The sequence below is a fragment of the Hyperolius riggenbachi genome, chromosome 10 (assembly GCF_040937935.1).
Source record: "Hyperolius riggenbachi isolate aHypRig1 chromosome 10, aHypRig1.pri, whole genome shotgun sequence".
Classification (NCBI taxonomy): Eukaryota; Metazoa; Chordata; class Amphibia; order Anura; family Hyperoliidae; genus Hyperolius; species Hyperolius riggenbachi.
The window spans coordinates 104,988,688-105,000,498 of record NC_090655.1 but is presented as its reverse complement, the minus strand read 5'-3'; the positions used below and the strand labels follow the sequence as shown (position 1 = coordinate 105,000,498).

The following is an 11,811-nucleotide window of genomic DNA, read 5'->3' as shown; positions in this document are numbered from 1 at the left end:
ATGTGGGCGGGGTGGACAGCGGCCTTCGGAGGTGGAGAAGAGCCCCTTGTCCTTGGATTGGACAAGGGCTCGGAGGGGGAGGGGAAAGCTTGGCTGCCCCTCCCCTTCCGAGACCCCACAATCCATGGACCATGCGGGCTGGTATAGTCAGGGTGCGGAGCCCCACGCGGCCGGTGCTCCGCATTCTGGCTATCTCAGCCTGCATGGGGGACAAGGGGTTAAAGAGGTCTGGGAGGGGGGATCCCACGTCGTTTTTTTTTTTATATTTCCCACACTCAGAACGAAGTAAGTAAAACTCTTCCCACTTGGGGGAATGTATGAAAATAATACACTATTGCTACCTGTGCAAAAAAAACTGACATTTTCCGCATTTAAAAGACATTTTTCCCCTTGAAACTTAAAAATCGATTTTCTCAAAAACTATAAGGTCCTCTTATTCCCACTGATCCCCTTAATATACCCTGGGAATTTGTTGTTCCTAAATTTTAAGCAGGCTTTGCTATTAACCGTTAAAGTCGGCAGATTTTTAAATGTATACATTTTTCCTTTGAAACTTTAAAATCGATTTTCTGAAAAACTATAAGGTCTTTTTGAAAAAAAAAATTTTTTCCTCTTATTCCTTCTGATCTCCTTAATATATTCTCCAAATTTGAGGCTCTTAGCATTTAAGGGGGCTTTGCTATTAACCCTTAAAGTCGGCGGCTTTTTTATATTATACGGGAGCGTAATATTACGCGATTACGGCAAACTGTGTAATTTCAATAGGAGTTTACGGTCTTACGCGTAATTTGATACGCGTAATAACGTAACTTGCGGTCTGCGCGTAATTAATTACGTGTGATACCGTAACCTTACACGTAACGCTTACGGTGCATTTGTAATGAATTACGATGCGTAATTAGCGTAATGCGTAATTTCGGCCCAGCACTGGGTTTTCTGCACTGCCTAGTGTGCTGGCCTGGAGCACCCACTAGAGCTTTTTTTTTTTTAGTGTTTAGGAAGCACTTTAAATCGCTAGCGAATTCCCTAAACGCTCTGCTACTATAAATTGATGGGACAGATTTCACTAGCGCGATTGAGATTAGGGAAATCGCAATTGCAGGCAGGACATGCAGCATTTTGGGAGTGTTTTCATTCTAATGAATTGTATAAGAGCAGGGAAATTGCTCCCAAGATCGCTTGCAAAATGCTACCATAGATCGCTTGTGATTACGATAGCGCTTTGCGCTTTCTAGTGGGTTCCACAGGCCTCAATGAACTCTGAGGGCCCTTTTCCACTAGCGCAAGCTGAATCGCAAAATCGCAAACCGCTAGCGATTTTACAATCGCTAGGGTTTGCTAAATAACATAGGAATCGTGGTAGGTTATTTCCACTACCGCGATTCGTTTATGCCTCAAACGCGATCGCGCCGCGGAGCGATATTTGCCACGATTTTGCTATGCACTACAGCATAGCAAAATCGTGAACGCAACCGCTGGAGGTTTCCTGCACTTTTGCGATTCAGCAGTCGCTAGCATTCAGCGTGAAAGCCAGCGACTGCTAGTGGAAAAGGGCCCTAATTTTGCTTTCTGTCTGGTAACTTCTACCATATTAAAGAGATCCGCTTTCAGGCATGCCCACTAGAGGGAGCACATCCTGAGCTGAATCTTCTCTGCTGGACAGTGCTGACAGGTGATGTAACAACGCTCGCTGGAAACAGGGCAGCAATAGATTATCTTCTGGAGAGAACGAACATCGGCATCCAGTAAGCGTGTATTCTATTTTGTTCTTTTTCTATTATATGGTTTATAGAATATTGTCTGCAAAGCTTAGCTTTTAACTGTGTGTATAATGTCTGCACTTTGCTGTACCCAGTCCCAGGCTAGGCTGCTTGCTGAGTCTAGTTGCACCTGTAGATTGCATAGTAAATATTATCATGCCTAATTCTCTGATGCAGTGCGCTGCTAAGACCATTTGTGACTCCATACCAGAGATATATTTAGCAGTGTTCTGTGTTTATTAGAAGTGTGGCAATACATTCTGCCATTTCACATAGTGCTTTTACTTTATGTCTGTAGAGTGTGTGTTTGGCATCTGTTATCTATTGTTTTTGCATGTATTTTTAAACAGCTTCTTTGTGCAGCAGCCAGTAAAGTTGTGCAGATCTAGCTAGGGCTATTCTAATGAGAGCTGACTCAGGGAAAGGCTATAGCTGCATAGTGTGCAGACTCTGGAAAATTACTTTTATATGGAAACTACCTTTTAAACAGTGTTCGAGTCTTAGCTGACATAATCATTATTATTATCATTATTACTACTAACCAGTGGTGTAGCAATAGGGGATGCAGAGGCTGAGAACGCACCAGGGCCCTTGGGCCAAAGGGGCCCACTAGGGACCCTCCTTCCTCAATCTTGTTATCTTTTTATTGGTGTTCTACTGATAATGAACATTTGTATGGATTTGTACTCTTTACCACCCTAGGCCACTGTCACCAGCCGCCCCCCTTCAGTATAGTTAGCGAGATGACCCCGACTCCCTCTTTCCCTCTAGTATAGGTAGCCAGGTGACCCCTCACCCCTTTCCCTCCAGTAGTAGCCAAATTACTCCCTAACAGCTCCTCCCCCTGCCCCCTTTCGGTATGGGTAGCCAGCTCGCCTTCACACCGCAGCAGCCATCAGTGTCACTTATTTCTCCGCTCATCTACAGTGCAGAAGTTTCCTCTTCCCCTCTGTCTCCAATGCTGCCCAAGTCTATAGCTGCCAGCCACAATGCAAACGTGCACAGAGAGCAAAGTGGCTGCTGCAAAGACAGCTAGTAGCAGAGTACCACGGTCAGGCGCTCGCCTGATCTCCCTGCTTTGCAGCTTGCAAATCCTGCGCTAGTTTAGCCTGTTGCGGTGGTGCCCTTCCTTCTGTGGTGCCCTAGGCCGTGGCCTAAATCCGGCCCTGGTGGTAATTCTTAACAAACTATGTTCTTACTCTGATTACACCTCTCGGACACTGCAGCTGTCCTTGATAGGTTTTGGGGCCCCATGTAAAACTCGCACAGGGGCCCCAAGCACCTTAGTTACGCCACTGCTACTAACCGGTGTCATCCGCTACCATGCGCAGGGCAGGAGTACACGCGCCCTTTCTTTGGAGGTCAGGCGCCGTCCAATTAGCATCGCTGTCAATCACATCGGAGCGGACACACAAACATACAGCTGATGACTTGGAAATTATTATTAAAGATTACTTAGCATCTATATAGTTCCAACATCTGCGGCACTTTTACAGAGTGTACAGTCTGTTTTATTATAACTGAATTATTAGCATATCATTGACCATCTCTAGTCACATGTCAGCTCAGCTCTAACTTAAAATCATCAGCAGCATGGAATACTCATGATAGGTGAAAAGTTCAGTGCGTTTAAAAGTGGAAGTCAAAACTTTATTTATTGTTCTAGGGTAGTTGGAGGAAGGGAAACAGGACACTGTTGTAGTAGGGTGTATGGCTAAAAGTATTTTTGAAATTACTAGGTTGGCTAGGTGTAATTGCAAATCCTGTAAATTTTTTTAAATTTTTTTCCCAATGTTTAAGGCTGCTTACACACCAAGACGTTACAGGCGCACGTTAGTGCAGCCTGTAACGCTCCCCCAACGCACAGCAATGTAACACAAGTGGGCTGTTCACACAGCCCACGTTGCGTTACATGTAACGCTGCACGTTCTGCGCAAAGTGCAGCATGCTACGGCGTTAGAGCGGCTATAGCCGCGTTAGACTGTTTGCACATGCGCAGTGGGTGGCGGAAAGGAGGCGGGGAGAGCCAGCTACAGTAGCCGCGCACATGGCTACTTAATATTCACTGCACTGGCGAGTGTCTCGCTCCGCATCACGTGGTCCCGCTGGCCAATCAGCGCCACTCTGGGAGACATTATAGGAATCGAGCCGCCTAACGCGGCTCACTCTACCGTCGGCTCTTGCAGCACCATACATTGTGTTAGGTGCACGTTATGCGACCTTAACGTGGCACCTAATGCAACGTCTTGGTGTGCAAGAAGCCTAAAGGGAACCCGAGGTGAGCGCGATATGGAGGCTGCCATATCTATTTCCTTTTAAACAATACCAGTTGCCTTGCAGTCCTGCTGATCATCTGCCTCTAAGGCCTGGAACCCACTGAAAACCGCAAACGCAAAACGCAACCGCTAGCGTTTTGTCTGAGCGGTTTGCAAGCGGATTCATGCGCGTTTTTGGTCGTGTTTTGCAACATTGTATTTTTTTCCCCAGCGGGTGCCTAGCGTTTTGCGTTTTGCGTTTTTATCCTGATTGGTCCTGTGAATTATTTTTCATTTTGTTACAGTGTGCTGAACCGCAAAACGCTAGCAAAACCGCTCAGTTTAGGTTTTGCTGAGCGTTTCCGCTAGCGGTTCAATACTTTACATTGAAGCGCTAACGCTCCCAAAATGCTGCATGTCCTGCGTTTGCGTTTCTGAGAAACGCAAACGCTCCTGTGGAAGTTGCCCCATCCATTAACATTAGCCCAGCGTTTTGGCAAAGTGCTAGCATATCGCAGTGCTGCCAAAACGCTGCCAAAAGCGCTCCTGTGGGTTCCAGTCCTAAGGCTAGGTTCACAGTGGGACGTTGTGATGTGATGTTAATATTGAAATGCAAAATTACAGCACAACTCAACAAAAAAGTTGCAGCACACATTAACACCGCGTTAATGTCGCATACAGTAGGTACAGTGAGGCATACAGAAGGTGCAGTGAGGCATACAGGCAATGAAAAGTATGCTTCCCTGTATCTGTTAACATGTTCATTTAGAGGTAACGCACTGTAACAGTCCATTACCATAACACAACATTTGCAACACAACGCTAACGTCGCACTGTAAATGTCACATAGCCTTAACATTGCAGTGCGGTAACCTGTGTTCTGATTTTATAACGCTGGAAAATGACATCCCACTTTGAACCTAGCCTAATACTTTTAGCATAAGGCCTCTTGCACACTGCAAGTGATTCCGATTCAGATTCCGCTTTTTAATTAGTTTTTACATCCGATTCAGATTCAGATTTGCAGTGTGCAAGGAGCAAACTGCAAATCTGAATTGGAAGTAAAAACAGATTAAAAAGCGGAATCTGAATCTGAATTGCTTGCAGTGTGCAAGAGGCCTAAGGCCAGTGTTTCTCAGACCTGTGACTCCCCACTGATGCATGTTGTGCAGGATCCTCATCTATGCACAGCTGGGGTAATTAGTGTCTCAGCTGGGTGGATTCCATGTAGCCGAGATACTGATTACCCCACCTGTACATAGGTGAGGCTGCCTGCAAAACATGCACCGTTGGCAAGTCCCCATTACAGGTGTGAGAAACACTGACGTAGCCCCTGAACAAGCATGCAGATTCTGAAAAGATTAGCTGCATGCTTGTTTCAGGTGTGCTATTTAGACACAACTGACTGGAAAGATCAGCAGTACTGCCAGGCAACTGGTATTGTTTAAAGAGGAAATAAGTATGGCAGCCTCCATATCGCTCACCTTGCGTTCCTTTTAAGGCAGATGCTATGAATGTGCTTGTTATTTTAGGTGTTTAGAGCCTAATACATTGGGCACTTTTGTATATGTCCAGACCAGTCCAAAAACATGAGAAAAATGACTGCTAAATGTTAAAGTGGACCTAAACTCTTGCACAGGACAGAAGGAAAACAGAGAGAAATGCACCCTGAATGTATTTAGAGAATTTAGCCTGCCTAATTCCCCCTCATCTGTCACTAAGCACTAGTTGTAATTTGATCCCTCAGCTGTGTCAGCTGATTGCCATAGCAGAGAGCTAATTGGTAAACACAGGATTCTAATCTGTCTGCTTCCATGAAAGCAGGAAGTAAAACACAGCAGATTTATTGCAGGATTTGTATCAGCTGTAACAAAGAAACGTTTTTCTCTAAAGGTTATTATGCTGTTGCTTATCTTTTAGAGCAGAGAGGAAGTTCTGAGTTCAGGTCCCCTTCAATGGCCTCAATTCACTAAGATCATGCTGGAGATAAGGCAAGAGATAACTTACCTCCACACGTGAGAGAGTTATTTTATCTCTTCATTCCTTAAGTTACCTCTTCTGTAGTTCATTTACCTCCTCTGTAGTTAATTTACCTCCTCTGTAGTTATTTTCACACGTAGTTAATAAACAGCCTGTCTTTAACTCTGGAGTTATTTTAAGGATTGAAGCGTTAACTAAAAGACAGAAGAGTTAACTTTAGGTTTGCCTGAGGTAAAATGTTTCCAGAATACTACGGCCTCAATTCACTAAGATCATGCTGGAGATAATAAGGCAAGTAAGAGAGTTATCTTATCTCTTCATTCCTTACGTTACCTCTTCTGTAGTTAATTTACCTCCTCTGTAGTTAATTTACCTCCTCTGTAGTTATTTTCACATGCAGTTAATGAACAGCCTGTCTTTAACTCTGGAGTTATTTTAAGGATTAAAGAGTTAACTTAAAGACAGAAGAGTTAACTTTAGGTTTGCCTGAGGTAAAATGTTTCCTGAATACTACATGCCTTATTACCATGGTAGCAACTCTAGAAGAGTTATTAAAGACAGGAGATAAGCTTAGTGAATTGAGGCCTACATGCCTTATCACTATGGTGATAACTCTAGAAGAGTTATTAAAGACAGGAGATAAGCTTAGTGAATTGAGGCCATTGTGTCTTGTCGAAATGAAAGTGGTTCACTCATAGTTAAAACTACTTATGGAGAGATTGGTGCTCATCACAGACATTTGAAACTATTCCGTGTCATTAAGCAAGTGAGTCATTCGTTCATTTTTGTGCATCTCTGTCTGCAATGGCTGATCTGATTGAGTCCTCTTTCACACAAATCACTGAACTGCTCTCTTGTCAGACAGGTCAGCCTTCCGTCTGCTGGCCACCGAGAGGCTTCTGGCTACAGGGATGAGCGACGGATGAAATCCGAATGGGTTTCATTTGGATTTCATCCTCCTAATTATTGCACCTGAGCAGGTGGGGGAGACATTAAAATTACTCAGCAAGCATCTTATTTAACCCTTCCCATAGCGCCCCCCACCCTGAGTTCCAAGCCGCGGTCACGTGACTACTAACACTTCCTCCTTCCTGGTTTAAGGAGGAAGTGTTTGTAGTCACATGACGCAGCTTGGAACGAAGAGATGGAGGCGCCATGGGATGGGTAAAGACGTCTGCTGGGTAAGCTTAACCCCCCACCCGCACACACCAGCTCAGGTGCAATAATTAGGAGAATAAAATCCAAATGAAACCGATTTGGATGTCATCCGTTTTGAATCCATCGCTCATCCCTGTCTGGCTATAATATAGCTGAATGATAGTGGGTTGTAGCCCCAGTGCCAGTTCTATCCACAGTGGGGCTCTGAGCGAAAATTGTATTAGGCTCTCCTGACACATTGACCCCCCACCCACCCCAGCAGGGTGTTTGCCCGGGGCTGCAGGGAAAGTTAGCAGAACCCCAGGCCACTCCCCCCCCCCCCCCAAGTAAATAGTCAGCGCTGCGTAATATGTTGGCGCTTTATAAATACAATAAATAAATAAATAAATAGTGGTTCTCTGCAGCCCATGCAGAGTATTCAGCAGCGTAGCAAACTCGTCTGTCTAGCCAGTGAGCTTTTCCAGCAATCTATGTGCTCCCATCTTCTTCCCTGATCTCAGTGACCCAGCCAGTGCATGGGAGCAAGATATATTCAAACAAATCTGAACATTTGTATAGCGCTTTTCTCCTCTCGGACTAAAAGCGCTCCAGCTGCAGCCACTGGGACGCGCTCAAGAGGCTACTCTGCAGTGTTTGGGAGTCTTGCCTTGAACTCCTTACTGAATAGGTGCTGACCCTAACCAGGATTCAATTTCAAACCCTGGTCTCCCATGTCAAAGGTGGTGCCCTTAAAGAGAATGTTTCCTTTTAAACAATACCAGTTGCCTTGCAGTCCTTCTGATCTCTTTATGCTGCAGTAGTGGCTGAATTACACACCTGAAACAAGCATGCAGCTAATCCAGTCTGACTTCAGTTAGAGCACCTGATCTGCATGCTTGTTCAGGAGCTGAGGCTAAAAGTATTAGAGACCACAAGATCAGCAGGAGAGTCAGGCAACTGTTATTATTTCAAAAGGAAAAATGCATATCCTTCTCAGTTTAGGTTCCCTGTGAACCAGTACACTACCCAGCCATATCCATTGTGTCGCTTTGCAGCCTGAAATAAAGAAACAGAAAAAACTATTTTCCAGTGCTATTTACTTAAATCAAACAGGAAGGGAGAAAACCCACTTCAGGTTTGGTGGTTGTGTTAGAGGGAAGGATCTAGTATCTTATAGCCTTTTCTATCCTCCATCTAGCCAGTCCTTCCAGCACTGTCCTCGATTGTAGCTATTCGGCTGAACATCTCTTCAGAACTACTTGCATCACATAGTAGTTCCTGAGGATGAACACTTCCCCACTGCACATGCATGGACCAGTAACTCATGTACAATGGGGATGCGCTCGCCCTCAGAACTACTGAGGGAGGAGAGTCGTTTCAAAGAGCCCATCAACTTAGTGAGTCAAATAACCACACCGGAAGACAGCGTTGGCCTGACGGGCCATACAGATGAATGAGAAGGCTTTATGCTGTCCAGGGCCTTACCTCTACTAAGGTAAGTAGTATTGTAGGTATATCACTATAGGGGCCGGTGATGAATTAAGTTCCACCATGCGGATCTTGTCATTTGGATGCCCACTTCAGCAGACATCTAATAGACTCCAATGCTAGTTATCACTAACCGGAAGGTGAGTTGGGCACACAATGCGCTCAGTATCGCCAAACGTAGGCTACTATATTGCCAAACATAAGCTAGAGTTAAACTAGCTGATCGGCTATTAGTAACCAATTGGCTAGTACTTTTGATGGCCAATTACCTATTACTAGCCAATCGGCCAACTGAGCTTCGGTCATTTGTGCACCGGCTCGTTAGTGTTGGACACTAGGAGGGGAGGTTAATGATTGACAGTAGAAGGGAGGTTAATAGTAGACATTAGAAGGGAGGGTTAGTGTAAGAATAGGGGATAGGTTAGTTTATAGTAAAATATTGGTAATGTTACATTGCCCATATTTTAACTAGCCGGTTGCGCTGCAATAGGTATTCTTGCTACAGGCCTCATGGAGATGAGCTGTGGGCCCCCTTAACTGCGCAGTGGAGAGGTAACACTTCTCTCCGCACTTTAGTGACTGACTCTTGTGACACAATCCAATATCCCGTCCATTGTTCAAGCAACTTTTATAACTATGATATGCCACAGGAGCCATGGAGACCAGGCCTGTAAAGAAAGGGGAATTACGCCGCTGGAGTGTGGAGAGTACAGATGGCTCGAAACCTCCGATTTTCGGTACACGCAACTCCGAAAAGTTTGGTTCGCGTGAACTTTCTCGAAACCGCAATAGACTTCAATGGGGAGGCGAACTTTGAAAACTAGAAACATTTATGCTTGCCACAAAAGTGATGGAAAAGATGTTTCAAGGGGTCTAACATCTGAGTTTTTGCATGGCGGAGTGGGATACATGCCAAAAGTCCCGGGGAAAAATCTAATGTAATAGATGACAGAGGCGCCAAAACAATAAAATCAATTATTAAAAAGTTTAAAAGTGCTTAGGAGGCAGTGGTGGACTTACCTCCTGCAAGCAGATACAACAAGCTGTGTATTCAAAATAAAGCAGATTTATTGGTACACTCCAAGAAATATATACCAAAACACACGCGCGCTGGCACCAGATGTGCCTTGCAGATTGAACAATACCAATATTAACCACTCTATATCCTTATTTGGCACAGCCTCCCCCTGTTCGCCTCCTCCCTTATCAAAAATTGTAATGCAAAGAGGTGGCGCCACTAAGGATCAGCTGTACACCTCAATGTCCTTCTCCCAGTTAGAACAGGTAATGTGGGCTTAACATCAGTCTCTCAATATACTGATAGCTAATAACATATCCTATATCAGTCCTTTCAGGCTATAAATGGAAATAAAAACAGTTTCTTAAAGTGACTTGATCGCCTATCTTCAAAAATCCTTCAATTTTCTCCTCGATGGTAATAGGTATCCTCCACTACACCCTTTGTGCCAAACTCACCGTCCACCTAGACCCTCAGACAGGTCTAGTTACGCCTTAGGACTATTACCAGGTTGTCCCCCACCTCACTGGCACGGATAATGATGAATCACCCTTGTCCCTCTCTTCACCGATCAGCGTCTTCTTAATATATATTACTGGACTCCCAAAACCTCAATAAAAAGGACCTCTCATAGCTTAATACTGTATAGCATTTATTACTTTAAAACATAGATTGCACTCACGTTTTCCAAGTTAAAATCAAAGCACAGAGTTTTTCTTGAGGCGGGCTCTCCCCCGCTATTGTTGGCCGCAGGCAGGCTGGTTGCTGTAGTCCCTCCGTGTGCTACACCGTTGGTGCGCGCTCCCCTCCGGCTACACTCCACGTGAGACGCCTGCCGCTCGGTAATCGCTTCCTGCTTGCGTGGTTAGGCTCCGCCCGACATGTTTCGTCATCAAATGACTCATCAGGGACCTGATGAGTCATTTGATGACGAAACATGTGGAGTGTAGCCGGAGGGGAGCGCGCACCAACGGTGTAGCACACGGAGGGACTACAGCAACCAGCCTGCCTGCGGCCAACAATAGCGGGGGAGAGCCCGCCTCAAGAAAAACTCTGTGCTTTGATTTTAACTTGGAAAACGTGAGTGCAATCTATGTTTTAAAGTAATAAATGCTATACAGTATTACGCTATGAGAGGTCCTTTTTATTGAGGTTTTGGGAGTCCAGTAATATATATTAAGAAGACGCTGATCGGTGAAGAGAGGGACAAGGGTGATTCATCATTATCCGTGCCAGGGAGGTGGGGGACAACCTGGTAATAGTCCCAAGGCGTAACTAGACCTGTCTGAGGGTCTAGGTGGACGGTGAGTTTGGCACAAAGGGTGTGGTGGAGGATACCTATTACCATCGAGGAGAAAATTGAAGGATTTTTGAAGATAGGCGATCAAGTCACTTTAAGAAACTGTTTTTATTTCCATTTATGGCCTGAAAGGACTGATATAGGATATGTTATTAGCTATCAGTATATTGAGAGACTGATGTTAAGCCCACATTACCTGTTCTAACTGGGAGAAGGACATTGAGGTGTACAGCTGATCCTTAGTGGCGCCACCTCTTTGCATTACACTCCAAGGAATATTCACAATGCATTTCGCAAGCCTAAACCCTCTTCATCAGGCAATAGCTAGTAGTAGTACACAACTGGGGACAAGAGGCATAATTGATGTATGTCCGAACAATGTGCATACATACATACATAATAAGTATCCGAAATTCCTGATAAAAAAGTAATAAATAATACAATAGTCGTCAGCGTTTTCAGTAATCTGTATGTCCAAGTATAATATAGGGGTAGGTGGTATGTATGCTGATGGAGGAGGAGAAATAGTAGTGTGGAAGTTGTTGGAGGCAATAGTTAGAGGGGTGTGGGGAGAGCGGCGTTCTATAATGAATGGTAGGTAGATATAATTAAAGGGGATACAGGGCTATTTATAGGATATCAGCGCACCTGGGTGGTAGTGCAATAATATACAGGGGACCTATTAACCAGGGTTGGGGTTGTAGTATATAGAAAAACGAGGAGTGGTGTAATGGAACAATAAACCCATGATTATGAGGTGGGGTGGGTTTGGGGAGGGCTGGGGTTATAGTATATACAAAATTGCCCAATAGTTACGGGGTGGAGTGGGTTTGGGGGAGCTGTGATTATATTGTAAACAAAATAGCAAGGAAT

General features: G+C 44.7%; 1 protein-coding gene across 1 annotated transcript in view; it reads left to right on the top strand.

Moving 5' to 3' along the window:
• Positions 1-1,672: 1,672 nt before the first annotated feature.
• PDZD7 (PDZ domain containing 7) overlaps positions 1,673-11,811 on the top strand; it is a 159,432-nt gene continuing 149,293 nt past the window's right edge. The window contains exon 1 of the mRNA XM_068255441.1: positions 1,673-1,745. The gene's annotated coding sequence lies outside the window, so the exon portion shown is untranslated. The remainder of the gene's footprint in view (positions 1,746-11,811) is intronic.